This window comes from Canis aureus, chromosome 12 (genome assembly GCF_053574225.1).
Source record: "Canis aureus isolate CA01 chromosome 12, VMU_Caureus_v.1.0, whole genome shotgun sequence".
Lineage (NCBI taxonomy): Eukaryota > Metazoa > Chordata > Mammalia > Carnivora > Canidae > Canis > Canis aureus.
The window spans coordinates 55,530,280-55,543,012 of NC_135622.1; the positions used below are offsets into that span (position 1 = coordinate 55,530,280).

At 39.0% G+C, this 12,733-nt stretch overlaps 2 long non-coding RNA genes across 9 annotated transcripts in view; one reads left to right on the top strand and one right to left on the bottom strand.

The window, feature by feature from the left end:
* LOC144281223 (uncharacterized) overlaps positions 1–12,733 on the top strand; it is a 49,116-nt gene that overhangs the window by 15,196 nt on the left and 21,187 nt on the right. The gene's annotated exons all lie outside the window — the stretch shown is intronic.
* Positions 1–12,733, bottom strand: part of LOC144281222 (uncharacterized) — a 68,229-nt gene that overhangs the window by 10,449 nt on the left and 45,047 nt on the right. For all 8 annotated transcript variants that reach the window (XR_013349738.1, XR_013349734.1, XR_013349735.1 and 5 more), the window contains one exon: positions 431–547. This is a non-coding gene — a long non-coding RNA (uncharacterized LOC144281222). The remainder of the gene's footprint in view (positions 1–430; positions 548–12,733) is intronic.

The following is a 12,733-nucleotide window of genomic DNA, read 5'->3' on the forward strand; positions in this document are numbered from 1 at the left end:
TTTAATTTTCCCTTTGTGTTTGGAGGAACTCTATGCTCTTTTCAGCCGAAGAAGAATTAAAAACCAAACCCAGTTTTTCAAATACAGACATTTACATTTCAATGTTCTTTAGTGGAAGAAAGAAATGCAGTGGTGACTAATAGCACAATGCCTGTGTGCCTTGCAGGTGTCTGTACTTTTTGTTTCTTTTAGGGCTCTAGAATAAACCCTGCCCTTGACCCAGAATGGGAACTGGATTGCTGAAGATGACGCAAATTTGGCACAGAGCTGCTGGCCTTTCATAGCTCAGAGCACTGTCTCTCCACCAATTATTATAAAGGATCTATGGTAGCTCCTCTGCCCCATCTCTGGAAAAGGTGCCAGTGTTATGAGCTGGTGACATATCTGTGAACGATGCAAACAGGAAGCCATCTGAGAGGCAAATACTCACCTTCCACTCTCATTGATCTCTCATTGACAACCTGATAGGTAATGGAGGGCCATAGAGAATGCTTGAATTTGTCACAGACATACGGTCATGTAGTCATGCTTCTACATGCAGGTAGATCTACAAATTGGAGCAAATGAAGAGTAGGGCTGTTTTAAAATACATATTTAATTTATACAGCATTTAATTTTTGATGAAGTTTTTTTTTCCAAATTATTTTTTTCCAAATTATATCCAAATTTTTTCCAAATTATATTCCAGTTTAAAGAGAAAACAAAGAAACAAAAGACACAAAGGGAATAGTTCTACTGCTTATTGAAACACCCAGCAGTCCATCATGCTATGCACAGACCAGGTTCCCAATCCCCAGAGGCAGCCTCTTTGACTTTTAGTTGATTCCTTGGCAGTTTTTTCTCCACATCTCTCAATAGCAGGAAGACATTGCTGTTTGTGGATTCGCATTCTGAGGCATTATCTACAGACTCTGCCAGAGGATACTCCACTACATAGAGCGCATACCTCGCGTCCCCTTCCCAATCCTGCAAATACAATCATGCTGTGATTTGTGTTGGATGAATAGTCAGTCCCCAGGTTATTATGACGAGGTAAATGCTATTCATGGCTGAGACACACAGTACATTACAATTATTATTCATTTTCTGTGAAATATTTTGTTAAATTTTGAATGTTATTTCAGAGATAATTTTCTAATTTATTTTCCTTGCTTATTGTGTAGTTCACTGTCTACCCCAACCCCAACATATCCCTGGGTATGTACAATTTTCTCTACCTAAATCCAAAAACATTAGGTGTTCTGTTACGTCGCCTCTTTGGAAATGTTTCCCAGAGCCTTTGAACAACTTTGGTGTGGACCAGCTGTTATCCTTGGCTCTCCCTTCACAGTTCCCCTGTGGAATCTCTTCATCTCTAATTTGTTTGACGCCCTCTTTCCTGGATCTCATAGCTTTCTCTTTTTGGTTTTATTTCCCTGTTAGTTACGGCATAGCATCTGGAAGTTTCTTTAGAAAAAGTACATGTCATGTAATTTTGTGATATTCCAAATACCTAAAAATGGGTTTATTCTCCTCTCACACTTAAGAGATAGTTGGGTTGTAGAAATTTAGGTTGGAGAGGCATTATTATCCAGTGTTGCTAATAAGAAGCGCACTGCATTTCTGATGCTTATTATTTATTTTGTTAGAGTCAGTTTTTCCCCCACTCCCTGGAAATTTGTTGGGCCACCCCATTGTTCCTATTATCCTACAATTTCATGATTTTATTCCCTTGGTATGGTCCTAAATTCATATTTTGAACTAAGTACCATCTATACATTTCTAATGTGAAACAGCATCGTTTTCCTTCTGAGAAATGATCTGGAAATATTTGATATTTTTTCCTTTCTTTCTAAAGGCTTATCTTCCTAGAGCTCAGATAATTCAGATACTCAACTCCTATACTGATCCTCTCATTTCCTTCTCTCTCTTTTTTTTTTTTCTCCTATTTCTACTATGCTTTTTGGAGATTTACTTAACTTTATCTTCTTGGTATTCTGAAATATTAGATGTGAGATACCTCTCTCTCAAATAAGTAAATAAAATCTTTAAAAAAACATATTTCTTTATTGTAGGATCATCTACCTAAGCTTATCCTATGGGGATAAAATCCTAATATTAGTATCTTTCATTCTTTCCCATTGGGCTGATTTTCTATGAGACTTATGTACATCTTGTGACTGAAAGGTAGAGCTTTATCATATTCAAGAAGCTAAGTTCCTCCCTCATATGAAAGGGCTATTTTCACATAAACTCAGACTTTTTAAAAATTAATAACATGTTTATTAAGATATCATTCACAAAATACTTTTGAAAGTGTACCATTTGGTAGTCTTAAGTTATTCAACTCAATTAATCCTTACAATCTATAGAGTTAGTATTAATATCAGCCCCACTTTATAGATACTGACACTGAGGCCAGGAGGGATTAGTAGCTTCCCAAATAGCTCAAGGAGAGCAGAAATATAAAGTACTAAACAACGTGCGCTCAACAAGATAGACAATAAATATGAATTATCCTTTTCCTTTTGTTAAGTAATTAAGAGACAATTTGGAGATTGTCATAATATACCAATCATTATCTAACGTTGACTTAATCTCTGTTCAGTTCCAGGCACATGTGAAATCCTGGGGGATAGTGATGATTGGCCATTGTCCCACCCTCAGAAATGCTCACAGATGCCTGCGAAACAGACTTATAAACATTTGTCACAGATGCGACAAATGTTTAGATAACAGCTATCTGCTGATAACCTTATCTGTATCTAGCACAGAGTGTGAGTTAAAGAAAGCACGTTGGAACCAATTTTTCAGTACAAAATTATTATTTAAAACATGTACTCTCTTAAGCAGCATGCAGACATTGGAAAAGAGCAAAACATTGATTGCTCATGGAGCTTCCCCACTCAGCAGAGAGACACAGCATATGACCACACACAGTAAAATGAGTAATATCTGGTTTCTATGGGAAATAAGAGCCCAGTGAGGAACAAATCACCTCCAGCTGGGGCTAGTCTGAGAAGGCTAGAATTAGCACTTAAAAGGAGAGCGAGAATTTAGAAGCTTAGAGAAGCAAAGTGGACACTTAAGATAAGAATGTGTTTAATTTCATTCACCAATTCATGTCACACTTATTTATTAAGCATATAAAATACTCCAGGCATAAGGAAATCATAAGAGGTGCGAAGATGAATAAGATATAATTTCTACATGAGAAGAGCTCACCATCCAACAGGAGAGCAATAATTGCACAGACTGAGCCTGGAGTAATGATTCTCTGTGAATAAAATCCACACATATGGGGATAAAGAGGGTCCTTGATGGGAATCTGGCCCTCCAGGAGGGTCTTCCTCAGAGCAATCCAGAATAGTGGATTAGCTATATACTGCTAGTGCTCATGATCCTTTCAGGAATTTTCGGCAGCCAAAATCAGTGGGAACAAGTGCCAATATAAAATAAGCAAAGTATAAGCAGAAGCAAAACTCAGGAGTGGGCTGAGATTTGAGTCAAAAGAAGTATGTTGGCAACAGAGTGACAGAGCCCTGAGGGGTTCTTGTAGAATAAGCTGGAGTGGTCCTCTGAATTCCTGTCGATCGATAGGTTGTGGAGCGTGGACAGCAAGACTGCCTACAAGTATAGTCAGGAGAAGACGTTTTGCTACTGCTATGAACAGTATTCTCAGATCAAATAAGGAGACAGGTCAATGTTGTTGGTCGAGGGGACTGGAAAGACTTCACAGAGGAGGTGATGTATATATTAGTCTTTGAAAGTCGGGTTTCTGCTAGGTGCAGAATGGGAGCAAGAAAGGTCACGTGATGCAAGGTGCACAGCAGGCTCAAAGGCTTGGGGGCGAACGAGTGCATGGCTACACGGGGTGTTCAGGGAATATGAGCATTCTGGCTTTCTTCGCACATCGCATGAGTGGGAAGAAACAGTGGGATACGATGCTTACAGAGAATTTCAGAGAACTCTAATTAGATGTGAAGGGGAAGAAAAAAAGCTTTGTTGCAGAAATGGTGTAAGTTTTTTCTTAGTTTTCCAGTTATATCTATTTTCCCCTTAGGTCCAAGTAGGATTAAGATTTATACATTTTACAAATGGAATGGATTTAAATGTTTTTTTTTCAAAAAGATGGACTTAGAGTGGCGTGGAGGTGAATTTTATGTCAACTTGACTGGGGTGCGAAGTAGGTGGTCACAGATTACTCTGAGTGTTTCTATGAGGGTATTCTTGGATGAGCTCAACAGTTAAACCAGTAGACTGATTAAAGCAGACTGTGTATGTACACACACACACACACACACACACACACACACACTATTGGTTTTGTTTCTATGGAGAATCCTAGTTCAGGTGTCAAGGACCTCTTTTCTGACCCACTCTCCAGCTGCTCTTTATCCACTATTGGACTTGCGTTTTGAAATACTCCAACGTTTCACAAGCAGTAACCTGAGATGAATCTGTGGAGCAAGAAACAAATTAGGAAGTGATCCTAGCAGTTTTCCTGGGGTGAGGGTGAGGACTAATAGTGCCCTGATTTCTTCATAAACATGTGTGCACACATATCACAGCCCAGAGAAAACCACTAGGCAATGTGAGTCTCGTGGATCTTAGTCCAAATCCCTGCTCCATTTTCTGCTACTTGTAATCAGAGGCAATGGCTTAACTTCAGAGGCCTTGATGCTTTCTTCTGTAAAATGGGAGCAGTAAGGGGCTTACCCACAAGTCTCGATGAGATGAGGTATCCAAACACTTGTCATGTGAAAACCACTGTAAATACCATGGCCTTCCCTGAATCCTCATGGGTACAAGATTATTTTACTCCTCCTTCCTCTCTCTGCTTCTTTTCCCTTGCCTCTATGACCATCCCCATGAAGAGAAATGTGCAATAATTGGAAAAAAAATCCCTTTTGTAAACCTTTGGATTTCCTATGTCTTCTGAGCACTCACAATTTTCAATTGTTCCTTGGCTTATTGTCATTGGAAACATTAATCATAAACTTTCATTATCTATGGCCAGGTGTTCAATACACCATATATCTGACATCCAATAAAGAGATGATTGCACCCCTAAAATATTTTGTTTTTTACTATATACAAAGTCATTCAGATAATGAAATCTCAGGAAGAAGAAAGCTAAGGGATAATGCAAATCCATTCTTGCAGAGCTGGGCCTGAGGTTGCATACACACACACACACACACACACACACTCTCTCTCTCTCTCTCTCTCTCTCTCTCTCATAAACATTAACAATCACCCACAAATATGTTTTATGAGCTTTCATGAAAAGCCTTCAGGGGATTTTGCAAAGTCACCTGGTTAATCTCTAAATTAATCTTTGTGCAAACAAAATTCCTGTAAGCTTTTTAGCAGGTGACCTCAGAGACAAGGCGGTATATAAGCTTCTGACAGTCCATTGTGGGCTCAATGTTTTAAGATCTCTCTTTTCTGGCCTGGCAAGCACACTGCATGCTTCAAACTGTACTTTGCGAGTCCTGGAATGTGTGTGCAGGCATAACTGTGCAGTAGTAGTTTTTTTTTTTTTTTCCTTTCAACTAAACTCTCCAGACTGCAAACATACCTTCAGTATCCTAGGTTTCAGGGTCATGATCTATTAGAACTAGAAAGAAATAGAGATTATCTGGCCTAAACCCCTCTTTTTGCAACTGCATAAAAGGATAGAAGGAAAACATCAGCTTCTTAGTGTTCCTCTTATGGGTTGAATTGTGGCCCCCAAATGATATGTGGAGGTTCTGACCCCTGGTACCCGTGGATGTGATCTCATTTGGAAATAGTGTCTTTGTAGGTGTAATTAAGTTAAAATGAGATCACACTGGAGTAGGGTGCAGCCTTAATGCAATCCAATTGGTATCCTTATAAGAGGAAACTCCGTGTGAGAGATACATGCAAAGAGGACACCGCATGAGGACACAGCCACATGGGGAAGGCAGCCCTATGACCATGGAGAGAGGGAGACAGTAGGTATGCAGTTCTGACACAAGAAATGCCAAGGGTTGCTGGAAACAAAGAGACTAGGGGAGAGGGCATAGCCCCGATCACACTTTGATTTTGGACTCGCAATCTCCAGAATTGTGGGAGAATACACTTCTGTTGGTTTGAGTCACCCAGTTTGTGGTACTTGGTTAAGAAAGCCCTATGAAGTGAACAGAGTCCAACCATAGAAAATAAGAGGACCATTACTTTGAATACCCTGCTGATTTTCTAGGTTGATAAAACAGGAAGTGAGAGCAGCAGAATTTCTTTGAAAGAGGGTTTAAATAACAGTGACCTGATAGGATGGGAGATTGAGGGTGCCTATGCACAATATGAGAAAATGTCAATTGCTGATATCAGAAAATGGGAGGGACGATTGGTATCATGATAGGTTACACCTAATAACCCTATGCCACCTTTTCCTTACTATCACCACTGTGCACTGTGTTCAATTCCAAAAAAGGGAAATAGTAGACATCTTCATTGCTATACAGATGATTTGGTGCTCCTTTGGAAGGGCAGAAAATGTAAGAATTTTAAAGCTGAACATATATTGTGTATAAGCTAGACCCGAAGCCAATAATGCAACATGGATGCACATCGGTGCTAGAACCAAAGTCCTGGACTTTGGGTAAACTGATCAAATCTAAACTTCTCCTTTCTCACCTATAATATGTGCATAATAATAATAATAATGTGCATAATAATAGCCTCTACATTTTATTTTATAGTGAAGTGTGGTGATGCAGTGCATTCAGAGTGGTTAGTTCAAGTCCTCATCCATAGCACTCCATGTGTATGATGTGCTACGAGGAGCAAGGATGGGGGAGGAGGAAACAGACGTGGGGATGGGGAGGAGGTGGCTGTCCAGGTGAAGGAAAGAAGAGGAGGCCCATGATGAGCTTTGTTCAAATGATAAATAAAAGCCCTTTTAATGTATTTATAATGTGTTTGTAATCTCATCCATTTTCCCCACCTTCCAGAGCAGCAAGTATATTTTTACTTTGTAGAGATGGATTTCTTTCTGCGTTCAGCATTAAGCTCATGGTTTTAAAAAGTAATCAGTCTAATTTTTTTTTTAATTTTTATTTATTTATGATAGTCACAGAGAGAGAGAGAGAGAGAGAGGCGCAGAGACACAGGCAGAGGGAGAAGCAGGCTCCATGCACCGGGAGCCCGACGTGGGATTCGATCCTGGGTCTCCAGGATCGCGCCCTGGGCCAAAGGCAGGCACCAAACCGCTGCGCCACCCAGGGATCCCAAAAGTAATCAGTCTAGTTCCTCACTCTTTATGCAACCACACTCAGAGCTCAATAAAAGTCATCATCACTATCATCGATAGAACTTTAAACTTGGAAATGTGATTTCACACGTGGTAACCTATTTGATTATTAGACAACCAGTAAGTGGTTGGCAGAAAAATGCATGTTATGCACATAACAGATGAGGACACCAAGCCTCAGAGATGGAGGGAGCTGCCCAAGGTCACAACCTGGGCTGTGTTTCAGTACAGTGCTCCTCCCACCCAGAGCCTCGCACACCCAGGAAGGTGTCTTCTCTTCCCACTTGCACTGCCTGATATATACTCATTATTCAAAATTCAGTGAAAGCATTTCTTCTGGGAGGACTTACCACAGAGACCTTTTGTGTTACCATCTTTGTCAGTATGACACTTGGATGAAGCGTTCCCTTACTGGTCAGATTATCCCTCCTAGACCTTGATCCCTGTGAGGAGAAGGAACATGATGGCAGAGTGCAACACAGAAAGGAGGGGGGATACTCTCTGCACAAGACAAGTGGTGGTGTGGAACTATACACAGAGCACTGAGCTAGGAGAAGGCTTTTGTTTAATGGCATGCTTGACTTCTCCTCATCCCTTCCTTAGGTTCATCATTCCTGAGCGCTTTCTCCATGTGTTTAATAACTGGGATACAGCTCTGCTCTCTTTCTCCTTGTGGTCTTGATTAGGGAAGTTTGTGAAAGATATTATTCATGTTCTAGACAGGCTTTGTTTTGTTTTGTTTAAGATTTTATGTATTCACTTGAGAGAGAGACAGAGAGCATGAGAGAAGAGAAGGGCAGAAGGAGAAGAAGAAACAGACTCCTTGCTGAGTCCAGAGCCTGAAGCAGGGCTCTATCCCAGGACCCTGGGATCATGACCTGAACTGAAGTCAGACGCTCAAGTGACTGAGCCACCCAGGTGCCCCTTGAAACAGGCTTTTTCATCAATTCTTGAACAAAGAGCAATAGATATGATTCATCTTGATGGTGATGATAAAAGTAATCCAAGTTCTATCATATCTGTCTTATGGTTAACCTGACCACAAATTTGCACCCCAGTAACTAAGCCCAGCCAAACCACAAAGGTTAATCCAGAGAGAGGATTAGTGAGAATGACAATTTGGACTTGACCAAGAATGCTTTCACGTCAGTTTGGTATTGAATCCGCAATCAAATGGAAAAAAAAAAAAAGGGTACTCTTGAGACCAGGGATACTCAGAAGCTTGAGTTGTGATCAGTCTTCTGATCTCAAAGGGGTAGCCCTAAGTTGACTTGTTTTCAACAGCTCTCATGATGAGGTTGGTGGATCCTAGAAATGCTCCCTTGAGGTGAAAAAGGGGCTCTAGGGCAGCCTGTGGTGGCTCAATGGTTTAGCGCCGCCTTCAGCCCAGGGTGTGATCCTGGAGACCCAGGATGAAGTCCCACGTCAGGCTCCCTGCATGGGGCCTGCTTCTTTCTCTGCCTGTGTCTCTGCCACTGTGTGTGTGTGTGTGTGTGTGTGTGTGTCTCTCATGAATAAATAAATAAAATATTTTTTTTAAAAAAAGGAGCTCCATGTCAGTTTTCTGGGGTCCACTCTTGTGACAAATTAACTAAAATGTAAAACTAAAATAGTGCACTCATGTTTCATATTTTACATGGCTACTTGGTACTCCCTCAGTGGATCTACTAAATTTTCCTTCTAACAGGCTGATTTTCCTGTCTAACAGACACCATGTTCTGTATGTTCTTTAAATGTATTTAAATGTATGCTGACAAAATGTGTTACAAAAGCTAAGATTTTTTTTCATCTTCCATCTTGAGACATGATCTGTAGATCTTCTCTTTTCTTCCTACTGATGCTGTTTCAGACCTACTTTAGAGGTGTCCAGTTACTTTTCAGTTATAAGAATAAGTCTCATTTTGAAAATTTAGAGACTCTGGATTCAGCAAAATCCAATAACTAGAGAGCGTATGCAAATGACCAATACACATATGAAAAATAATTAAAGTTACTAGTATCCAGGGACATGGCAAATCAAAGTAACAATACCATAATGCTTTACATTTAAAAACTGGTAACAATTTTAAAGTTCTGCAAGACACAGTGGTGTCAGGAGTGCTGCAAAAAGATCCCCTCATACATTTTGACAGAAATGTGAATTGTTACAGAGTTTTTAGACAACAGTCTAGCAACGTCCATGAAAACATGAAATTAAACATTTCCTTTGACCCTGAAATCTCACTCTTGGGAATCTATTCCACAAAATGAAAACACAAATATGTCAGAGTACACATGATAGAATCGATATTAATACATTGGTTTGTAGAGGGAAAAATTAGAAAACCAATGAAAGTCCATCAGTTGGAGATTGTCAAAATAAATCATGCTGCAATCAACACAGAGATATTGAATAGCATGTAGTCATTAAAGCAAAATACAGGAAAGTTCATATAATATGGCCTCACTAGGAAAGACAAGCAGAGAACGATGCTCTTATTCACTTTAATGTATGGACAAATATAGAGATATGTTTATGTTTATTAATCATATGTAATTTTATATCTTCTGTTATATATAAATAACTTTATACAATATATATTAGCTTATTGACATGAATTATTAATTATCTGGTTGTACTGAAGGGCAGGTTTGGAGTCGGGAAAACAAAGTAGAGGGGGGAGGTCTAAGCAAAGTGAAAAAAAAAGAACAAACATAAAGTGATAATAATAGCAGTGTGTATAGTGTGATCACACTAGTACCTATATGTAATTATATATGTACAATTATATGTGCACAATTAAACTAGAGACAAATATAGTTGTGTACAGATAACTAGACTTAGTGAATTCAATCAGTTTCAAAACTTTGGGATTCAAAAATCAGTAAAGTAAGTCCCACTTCCTTTTTTTTTTTTTTTTTTTAAGAAGGAGTGTGAGTGTGAGCTAGGGGAGGGGCAGAGTGAAAGAAAGGGAGAGAATCTCCTGCAGACTCCGAGCTAAGCACAGACAGAGCACCCTCGGGGCTCAATCTCACAACCCTGAGATCATGATTTGAGCTGAAACCAAGAGTTGGACGCTTAACCAACTGAGCCACCCAGGGGCCTCCTTACTTTCTATTTTTAACAACCCACTTAGAGGAATTTTTTTTCTATATAAAAGCTTCATATGAGGTCAGAAGGGGCCAGAATGAAGAGGGCAAGGTTGACAAGCCGATATCTTCCCCAATAGCTCCAATATTTCCTGGTCCAATCCAGTGCTCAGAGATCTGCCTTTTTCTATCTAGTTTCTGAAGCTTAATGGCTTTATGCAGAATTACCATTTGCTTAAACTACCTGAAGTGCTTCATGCTGTATTAAGGAGAGCTCTTAAAAATTCTGGGTTCTCAAGGAATGTTTACCCGTCCAAAGGACTACATAAATGTATCAGAAATTCTAAAAAATCAAAGATTGACCGAGGAATTATTAAGCCTCTCTCTTGCATAAGGAAAGGAATCTATGCTTTTCTTATTCAGATTTCTGACCTGAATAATGATTCCAGAATTTCATTCAGTCTATAAATTGTGATTATCAATTAATAATAAGTGATTTTGTACCTTAGAAGGAGCTATTCTATAATTACTTTTATTTCTTAAAAGAAAATACATGCACTGTATAATATCTTTATTGCAGGCTGATGCTCATCTGTCATTGCTGTTGCTAATAGAAGTATATTTCCTTGCATATCACTAATATTTCAATTTTTAATGGGACAAGGAAACCTTTTCAGAATCTTGTATCATCACTAACACATTTGATTTAATGTCTCAGAGAAACACCCTTGCACTTGTCATTGTTTTGTCTTTCAAATATTGAAGAAATTCTGGGAAATAAGACACATTTCTCCCAGAACACCCAGAAACAATAAATATTATGGCATGTCTGACAACTAAGTGTCCAATTTCAGTACTCAAGGTACTAAGAGTACATGGCTTAACCCTGGATGCATCTGGGCACATCCAGTTCAATCATGTGACACAATAGAGCTGCATCAACCACAAGATGGTAAATCCTTTCCCAAGTATTTTCTAACAAATTATTATTTTGTGTTTGTGAATTTTTACCCTAGAAGATGAGAAGGTACATTTATGTGAGAGAGGAAGCAGAACTAGTTCAATTAATATTAGAAGAGACAAAGAAGAAAAGAACATTTCTTGAAATGTTTTCACAAGAAAGGAGCAGAAATATGTACATGAATTGAGAAATTAATCTTCACTGTTTTCTGCAAAAGTGGCATAATTCACATGGCAAATAAGGAAATCCCACCATTTGCTATAACACAGATGGACCCTAAGTGCATTATATGCTAAGTGACATAAGTCAGACAGGAAAAGACAAATACTGTATGATCTCACTCATATGGGACATCTAATAATACAATAAAGTTGAACTCCTAGAAGCAGAGTAGAATTGGTGGTTGTCAAGGGCTGGGAGAGGCAAAGGAAATTGGGGACATGTTGTCAAAAGGTACAAACCTCCAGTGAGAAGATGAATCAATTCTAGGGATCTAATGAACAACAGTGTGATTATAGTCAATAATACTGTATTATGTACTTTGAAGTTGCAAAGACAGTAGATCTTGAATCTTCTTACCATAGAAAAAGGGAAATGATAATTATGTAATGTGATGGATAATTGTGTAATTTGATTTATGTAAAGGATGGATGTGTTAGCTAACTCTGAGGTGGCAATTGTATTACAATATATAAGTGTATCAAATCAAAATTGTACATCTTAAGTTTACACAAAGGTATATGCCAATTACGTCTCAATACAATTTACAGTTTGAATGGGGGAAGTGGCAAAGCAAAAGTGCTAGGCAAAAAAAAAAAAAAAGGGAGGAGGGATTGGCAACAGTATTGGCTACCATTTATTGAGTTCTTATCAAATAGCAACCATAGTACTGTTTTAAAGTTGTATTACTTTCATTCTCACACCTCATAGCAATACTATGCCTCATAGTACCATTTTCAGAATATGAAACTTGTTTTGCCTAGAGAAAAGGAAATTCCCAAATGAAGCCAAATAACTCTTGGTTTTAGAGCAGTGGAGCCAGGAGAAATTGGATTTTGCTATAGAAAATAATTGGGTTCCCCTCCTTCACACAGCTAGAGACCCCAGTGCCACACACGGCCCTGGGTCAACCCTTAAAATCTTTCCATTTGCAGGGACACCAGAGAAAAGCAGAAAATGTTCCTTCCCAAGTCAGCTTTCTGTCTGAACTGCAAAGCATAGGCCAGCCCTGGACTAACGGAGTGGCTCCTTATACGTTCCCGTGTTCCACTAGAGACAATATAGTGTTTATTCACATCCAACTCTATATTCCAGAATCAAAATTCTATTTCACTTCGATCTGTTTGAGAGTATGGTTTGCATGGTTTTTACTGTAGGTTTCTCTGCCAAAATGTAAACTCAGCACAGGAAAGGAACTTTAGGCTTCCAGGTACATCATAAGGTTC